Consider the following 8147-nt stretch of genomic DNA (forward strand, 5'->3'; position numbering starts at 1 on the left):
ATTTGTGAATAAATAAGTAAATAAATAAACACATTTTAAAACTCGTCCAAAAACTGCTTTTCCCAGTTGGTCAGGTCTTCAGCCATGGTGGAATCATTGTGATGCCAAACTTGCCGACTTGCAGACTGGACCCTTTCAAATAGATATGTTGATATCATCCATCCATTTTCTAATCCGCTTGATCCTCACCAGGGTCGCGGGCATGCTGGAGCCTATCCCAGATGTCTTCGGGCCGTAGGCGGGGTAAACCTTGAACTGGTTGGCAAGTGGTGTTAAATTGAAGGTAACTATCTTGAGTCTTGTCATATATGCGTAAAGGTTTGATAAATTGGCCAACAATGATGATTGAACCTGATTGGTCCTCTCTTTTTATGAAGACCAAATGCAGCAGGTCCCACTGCACTGATAAGCTCACTTCATTTGACTTGACTTGCCCTTGATAAAAGGACTTGGGACTTTCTTGAGACTAGACTGTTTATGATTTGAGACTGATTTGAGATTTGTGCATGTGTGACTTTATCCGAGATCTGTTTATCGTACATATTGGCATTCTTTACTGTCATTGAAGTGTATACATAAGCTCGTCACTGTTCATATTGAAGTCACGAGAGACATCTGTTTCTCCAAAATGTTGCTCGCATAGAGGTTACAATGTATATGATGAAACAATATGAATGTGTTGGGATGTATTTATCAATCATCACAGAATGAGGTGTTGGGAAAGCTTTGCAATTGCTCTTGAAAGTATTTGAATTGCTTTGGAAGAGTAATATAAAGCGCAAAAGCGTCCTTACTATGTTTTGTGTGTGTGTGTGTGTGTGTGTGTGTGTGTGTGTGTGTCTGTGCGTGTGTGTGTGTGTGTGTGTGTGTTCTGAAACCATGTCCTCTATGCCCCTGCATTGTTCCACACGCATTGTTTTTCTTCTCAAAAAGTCACAGGTTGACAAGGTGCAGTGCACTGTAAAAATTACACCATGTTTATACATATTTATTTCCTCTTGACAGTTTAATTATTTCTGGCCCCATTGGTGGAAATCGTATAAAAAAAAAAAAAACTTGTCGTGTTCTTACAGATTCTAATTAGGAATGCCGGGAAATTAAAACATAGTTGTTTCGAAATGCTGTCATTTTTTTTTTTTTTTTTAACTACGGCCTCATCTTGGAATTATGTCTCAATCAGCACAGGCGGAAATAATTACTTGTATACCTTCTAACTGCCAGCATTTACCAAATGGCAAAGCAATTTACAGCCATCATGGCCCAAGAAGCAATCATTGGGCCAACGATAAATTCAAAGGCTGACGGCCTGGAGAGCAACATTGAAAGGAGGGGTTATTGTGGAGAATTAGATCGGAGATAAAGGCGAAAGCGCTGCTTTTCTGTTTGTTTTCCTCCTATTTTCTCTTTAATAGTTTCAATTGATTCTTCGAACAACATTTTACAAGTTATTCTACAGTAAAATCATCAGCCTGACAAAAAAAAAAAATGTGTTCAGTAGAAGGAGCGGTGTGACCGTTAAGTGATTATTTCCACACACACCATTAAACCGGCTCATTGCCGGCAAACACATGGACAAAAGCCCGCGTGAAGACATGAGCATTTGCACCGCATGCACTTCAACAACACTCCCCCCCCCCACACACACACACACATATTGTCTGCAAAGTAATTACTCACACACGTCGTTAGACACTAAAACAGATGAAGTGGAGTGTGTTTATGTTCTGTGTGTCTTGCAAACTGCTCTTTTACGCACACGCGTGTGGTACCATTAGACAACTGCAATTACAAATGAACTACATTTCACTGTCGTGTACAACACAAAGCCAGGAGAGTAGGTAACACAAAACTAGTGAATATAATCCGCAGTATAATGAAAGGGCGTTGTGCACATATTTATTATATTTTGTTTTAAGGAAAATAACATTCTAATGTATTCTACTTTCTAAAAATGTCCAGTAATACCAACATTTCATGGAATGTAAAGCATTGAATAGTATGCGTTTTGTGATAATTCAGTGGACATTGTGCCGCTCATTCTGGTGTGCACAAACTGGCCACCGGGGACACTATAACATATCGAGCCACACTACACGTAGATTTTTAATTATTTAAAACACAATTGCCAATGTTTCCAATGATGACTTAACATTAGATGTAGTATGATATTATCATAATCTGATATTACTATGAAACAATTAGACTTGTTTCTTTTCACTTTGTGTTGCGACCAGGGTTGTTCATTTGCTGATGAAACACCGAACAGTCTCAACTCAACTATAATATTAGTCGTTTTCCATTGAAGATAAAGAATATATGTCCAGGACTACTGGTGGATGCTCTGTCTTCTTGTGTTGCTACCACTTTTGTTCAATTAAGTTTTTGAAAAGTTTCTCATTCCTGTCACATGAATGTTAGTTTGGTTACCTTTAGTTTTGCATTTTGTGTTAGCATTAAGCTAGCAGACGTTCATAAGACAAATACCGTTAATATGCTTTGGTTCAATACACATGTAATGCTCCCAACTAAAGACAAAAAAAATAAATAAACGTCCGAACAATGGCTCATGTCTTAAAAAAATACATCAATCGGTGGTTTGTGATAAGTGCATGCAGATAAAGCCTTAGAATCATGCTTTATTGAAGATATAACTTTGTAACCTTTGTAATGAAAATAAATAAATACCAAAAAAAAAAAAAATCTGTCACAAAGAAACACCCTCATGTCTTAGGCAGTAGGCATTCACCAATCACGATATGTTCACTGTTAAATGCACACATGTTTTCAGAGCATATAAACACCCAAAATTCAATCTTGACCTTTGACCCCGCTCCAAACAATCCGACCCCTGACAGGATTTAGACCACAGTTGACTTCAAGTGGGAGAATATGTTTTGCCGGATGTGATCAAAATGTCTCGTCTCGCTGTAAGGGGAGACATCCATCTCCAAATTGGCTTCAAACACTCAAGCATTGTTATGTCCACCGCTGATATTGACCAGTAAATGAGAAAATCCTTATTTGATTTTATTGGGCCATTCACATGAAATGAAAACAGTCAAAATGGTCGTATGTGCCACTGTTTACTTGCTGCTCTGCTGATGGACGTCGGCTGGGGTTACAGTACATACTTTTGCTGGCTGAACCGAGAACATGGCACACAATATGGACGTGTCAGATTGTTTCGGTGACTAAATCACGTCGAATGGCATTCAATGGTGTGTAGGTTGAACTACATTGGAACCCCATTCACTGTGTGGAATACCTTCCTGGTCCACCAGTTTTAGGTGACTATAGTGAGGCATTTAATAGACCCACATGCTTTAAAGCAGTGATTGGCAAAAGCGCTACGCAAAAGAATCACTGAATTACATGTTTAATTTGTGCATGATGTGATAATGGCTTCAACTTTCGTTTGTTTTCAAACATTTACGAAGGTAACACTGGCATAAACACGGCATTCTGGTTCATATTGCATTTGCGAAATACGAATTAAGCAGCAAAATGCACCCGTTTTGATCCATCTCAGGGGGTGGCCATTTTGCCAATTGCTGTGGACTGATGATGACATCACACTTTCTCAGATAGCAACCAATCACGGCTCAGTTGTGAACACCACATGACCAAACTCAGAAAACAGGTGAGCCGTGATTGGTCATTGTTGGATTTTGATGCTTAGTTCATCTTCCACAAACGCAGTATTAATCAGAATGCCATGTTTAGACTAGTAGGGCCACACAGAACATATCAGGAATTTTGTTGAGTTGACTTCCCCTTTTCATGTACTTTTCAGGACTAAAACCCACTTTTTTGCAATATAATACAATACATCCTGATTTGTGCTTTTTGTCTTTTGATGAACATTTGCGCCTACTACGCTTCTGTATTTTGGTCATCATGGTGATACTTGGAGAGTAAGTCTTTCTAGGTGGTAAAAATAGAAAGTTTGAGAAGCACTGTTTTAAACCTATTAAAACTTAAATATTACATAATAATAATAATAATAATAATAATCGTCACCATGATAATAATTCCAAGAATAAAATGTATAGAAAACATGGTCATTGTTTGAGGAGGCGGAAGCTGTAGTTCAAAAAACTGGCATTCAATTGGCCGAGACCAAACCGGCTCCGTCAGATGACATCGCCAACATGCATCTGACAGCAGTTGCTGGTTTGCTCTCGGCCTCCAACCAGTGACTCTTGTTTCACAATTCGTGCTCCCTTAATTTTTGGGCCACTTTAGTTAGTAGTTCATTTTTTTGGTATGACTCAATTTTACGATAGATTCTTGGTTTGTGTGTCAGCTTTTGCTCCCTTTTGCTTTTGGCTCATTTCTGTGACGTGTTATTTTAGTACATTGTAAATGATTTTTTTCTTGTAAATACCTTTTTACCTTTGACTTATTTTTATTAAATCTGGTAAATTGATTAATGTATACCACCCTTGGGGACCGAGAGTCTCTGTTATGTTATGCTCCTAACTAGAAGCGTGCGTAACACCACTTGAGGATGTGTGACGTGCAGTGTCACCCACATTGAAAACAAAGCTGGAGACTCTTTTGACTATTTCCTTAATTTACTCATGTGTAATATATTGTGTAATAATGTTGTAATATCGCCATCGCTACATAGTAATTGAATGTACAGTCATACCTCTCACTATTCAGGATTTGCAGGAGTTGCTGTTAAGTGGCCATAATCCATAGCTCCCTCTGTTGGCCAGTAGTGGATTACAGTGCCACTCTCCTTTGCCTAATCCTTCAATCCCTTCCCTCTTTGCTTTAATTTTGTGTTATATTGTAAAATGAGCCTGCATGAAGCTGAAATGTTGTTTGTATGAGTGCCAGCCATTTATCAATGTGTGGCTTGTGGTCAGGTACTTAAGTGAGCAGCTCCTTGAATTTCTACAATACTATTCTGACCTGCTGGCACCCCTGTGAACTTTCTGTGGCCTATTGAGTGGTGTGATTGATGACACTATGACTCGCGATGGATAATTCTTCTGCACAGTGCACGCGCGCGCCCACACACACACACACACACACACACACACACACACACACACACAGACACACATATGCAACAGCAGAAAACTGAGAGAATGAGAGATTTTTTTTATTTATTATTATTCTTTTAAGTAGACTTAATAATTTATAGCAGACACAACAATTCAACTGACTATTCTTCCATACGATTCAGAATTTTGATGGAATGCTACATTTCAAGTAGAGCTTCTATTGGTATGGATTTCTTAGATAATTTAGCAAAAATCACACAGAGCCCGAGCACACATGGACGCAAACACAGCATATATTTATTTCTAGGCGTGTACCAAAATGTGTGTGTATGTGTTTGTATATGTATATGTGTATATACTGTATTGTGTGTGTGTGCGTGTGTGTGTGTGTGTGTGTGTGTGTCTCTATATATATATATATATATATAAAGTGGTAGGCGTGTCCTTAAGAGACATGCTATTTTGTCCAGGGAGAGATAGAAGTGGCCTAAAGGGGTCACTGTCAACATGCACGTTGACTGAGGGACAATCAATAGCTGGGGTGGGGGGAGGGAGAGGTGAAGATGCGGGTCACTGAGGGGATAGAGCAGCCAGGGGAGAAAGACACAATGAGTCCAGGTTGTTTGATGTTGGATTTAAAAGAATATATCAATATTTTTCAATTGGTGAAGGGTTGGAAAATTGTAAATTTGGTTATGGCACATAACTTGTCTACTTTGAGGAAGTGGCATTGGCAGACTAAAAATGTTTGTCTTAGTGCAATTCTGTGCACATTGGCAAAATGTCGTTTTTGCTGGAGCTCGAGTTTCTTATTTATTATTTCCAATTTTAGATTCACACTGACAAAACCAATTATTTCAGGCTATGATGCAAACCTGAGTAAGTGAAATAATTTCCTTTGAGATAGATTGGACTTTTTCTTTGGTTTGGTTTCAGCAAAACATTTGTAAGTCTGACTGTGTGTGTGTTTAACAGACAGAGGTTTTTGGTAAAGCATTTGTTTGCCCAGTAGTGACGGCAGCATTGATTCACACTCATCTTTGTCGATGCTTATAAGTCTCTGGATACATCATAACTCTGTGTGTGTGTGTGTGTGTGTGTGTGTGTGTGTGTGTGTGTGTGTGTGTGTGTGTGTGTGTGTGTGTGTGTGTGTGTGCGTGCGTATGTGTGTACATGTGGATGATAGATAGATAGCGTGTGCGTGCGTATGTGTGTCTGTACATGAATCTCAAAGCAAGTGTGTGTGTGTGTGTGTGTGTGTGTGTGTGTGTGCGTGCGTATGTGTGTACATGAATCTCAGAGCAAGTGTGTGTGTGTGTGTGCACGCGCGCTTGGTTCTGACTGCATGCACCACATGCGCGCGGCAGGCAGTGCATCTGAATGAGTGTTTGTTTCTGGAGCGTGCAGCTCATTGTAAGAGATTGTCAAAATTGCAGCTGAAAAGTTTGATTTTTTGACTCCACATGTTGCAGATGCAGTCGGTCACCATCGTTAAGTCAGGTGGAGATTATCATCAGATCCGTCCACATGCATGTTGACCGGCTCAAAGTTTGGTGAGTCAATTCAAAAGAAATACATCTGAAAGTTAGTGAAGTTGTGGAATGGCTCAGCCAGAGCCCAGATCTAAAATCAGTTCATAATGTGCAGTGTGCCCTGAGGCTGGCTGTACACAGGAGCTTCTCTTACATTCTGAAAAATTAGGAGCACTTTTGTAGGGCAGAGTAAGTAAGTAAGGGTTAGTAAGCTGTTTCTTTTTGACAAAATTCCAATCCAAAATCGTAAAATGATGACATCACTTAAGTAAAAGACGCTTCATAATGTGCACACCAATAGAGCCATCCATCTATTTCCATTACCACCCGATTGTAGTTTTAAAAATACATCCCAACCCCCTACCAATTGGTCAGATTCTTTTTGGACAAACTTTAGCAATCTACTGTTGTTTGTTGTGGTTGTGCACCTGAAGACGTGTATCTTAACATCGACACCGGTGTGTTCACTCTCTGTGTCCTTAAGCTAACAACACCATTGTTCGAAAACAAGAAAAATGCAGTTGTTTTGACTCACCCTTTTAATTACCTTGACCTGAATGATAGAGAATATACACAGACATAAAAAAATAAATAAATAAAGAACACATTGGTCATGTCTATTGAAATCGTGACAGTAAGACGTTGGCAGTTGTACTTTTAGGCGAACAATATGCACAGTGGGGTTTTCCTCTTAGACCACCACAATATTGCCCCTTAAACGATGCTGTTGTCTTGAGGTTCTCATCACTTTAAAACGACACAAAGAACAACAATTTACTTTGCAAACCATGCTCATGTGGGAAACATTTGAATCCATATTTCAGTTTCCGAAATGAAGTTATCTCACACCGCGCACTCACATTCACACGCACACACGCAGGCACGCACGCATTGACATCAAAGCAGAGATTGGTTTCAGGAAATGTTTTATTATCAGCACCCCCTCCAAAGCTGCTAATCACAACCACTTTCTTTCATCTTTGCATCCCCTCGTTCCTTCCCTCACGATTCTGCGGCTCCCTCCCTCCCTCTCCCTTTCTCGAGTGGAGCAAAATGCCTGATTTTTAGGAAGAAACATTGGGGGGGACGCTTGAGTGGAAATTGTTTGCTTCACTAGGTTTTAGTATCCCGTATATATCTTTTATTTGTTTGCCTTAATTGTGGAAAAAGTCTCTTTCTGCACAGTTCCTATTCTGGGGGAGCCGGAGTTCCACTTCCAGTATTGCAAATTGTCTTGAAATATGGAACTGTGGAGAATGGACAGGAGCTGGACAAAACAATACACAAAAACCAGAAAATGATTTTAGTTTCCTAATTGCCATCACGCCACATTCTCCTTTTTGTTTTTTCCCACTTTCAAGCTCATTCGTCAGTTGTGATGAACTCACTTCCAATCCTTTAAAACAAAATGCACGTACTTTCAGCTTGTGAGGGTGCTGCCATACATCACCGTGTCTTGTGTAGTGCAATAGAAAACGCTTGGCTGATAATGAAGAGACAGAAAGGAAAAATAAAGAGCCGTCTTGCCTTAAATCTTCCTCCTCACCTGTCTCTTGCTCATCTGTCTTTCCCCCGCATCCCTCTTTGTCCGGTCCCT

General features: G+C 39.7%; 1 protein-coding gene across 1 annotated transcript in view; it reads left to right on the forward strand.

The window, feature by feature from the left end:
- The window catches only part of esrrga (estrogen-related receptor gamma a), a 119235-nt gene that overhangs the window by 35502 nt on the left and 75586 nt on the right, over positions 1–8147 (forward strand). The window lies entirely within an intron of this gene.

This window comes from Hippocampus comes, unplaced genomic scaffold (genome assembly GCF_001891065.2).
Source record: "Hippocampus comes isolate QL1 unplaced genomic scaffold, H_comes_QL1_v1.1 scaffold275, whole genome shotgun sequence".
Lineage (NCBI taxonomy): Eukaryota > Metazoa > Chordata > Actinopteri > Syngnathiformes > Syngnathidae > Hippocampus > Hippocampus comes.